Source organism: Corylus avellana, chromosome ca1, assembly GCF_901000735.1.
Source record: "Corylus avellana chromosome ca1, CavTom2PMs-1.0".
Classification (NCBI taxonomy): Eukaryota; Viridiplantae; Streptophyta; class Magnoliopsida; order Fagales; family Betulaceae; genus Corylus; species Corylus avellana.
In genome coordinates this window covers 1612715-1613326 of record NC_081541.1, presented here as the reverse complement: position 1 = coordinate 1613326, position 612 = coordinate 1612715, and the positions used below count along the sequence as shown (strand labels likewise).

At 28.8% G+C, this 612-nt stretch overlaps 1 long non-coding RNA gene across 1 annotated transcript in view; it reads right to left on the bottom strand.

Moving 5' to 3' along the window:
* LOC132175249 (uncharacterized) overlaps positions 1 to 612 on the bottom strand; it is a 5145-nt gene that overhangs the window by 2950 nt on the left and 1583 nt on the right. The gene's annotated exons all lie outside the window — the stretch shown is intronic.

Sequence of the window (612 nt, the reverse complement as noted above, 5' to 3'; positions counted from 1 at the left end):
CTAGAGCAACTGCAGTCTGCCGCGGTTAAAGATATATTTTCGTTATCCTTCAAGTCTTCCCTTTTTGTTTTTTTCTCACAGGCATCCTTCAAGTCTTTCTCGGCAACCGATGAAAATTCCATATTCATTCAAAGTCAAGCAGCCTATGACACTTATTACATCTTTACTTATTTTAAAAAATTAAATAGAGAAAAAGAAAAAATTTAATAATTTAATCAATAAAAATGTTTATTTTTATTCTCTTGTATTATTTTTTTTCTTTAGTAAATATGTGGGACTCATATATGGATTCCACATATTCAAATCTCTTTTAATAGTTAAGGACCTCTGTTCTAATATGCATGCTAAATAATTATTTATTGGGTTAAATATTTAATACTCTTTAGGGTTTGATAACTTTATTTTTTTTCTCTTGAGGTTTGGTTTTTATCACAAGAGGTCCCTGTGATTTTGATAAATGACCAAATTAGTCCATCTGTCAGTCGACCGTTAGTTGACCTAACGGAATGCCACGTTGACCAATCAGATGTTGACACGTGGCACCTACTTAATTTTTAAATTAAAAAAAATGTATTTAAAAAATTAAAAAAACAAAAAAAAAAGGAAAAAAAA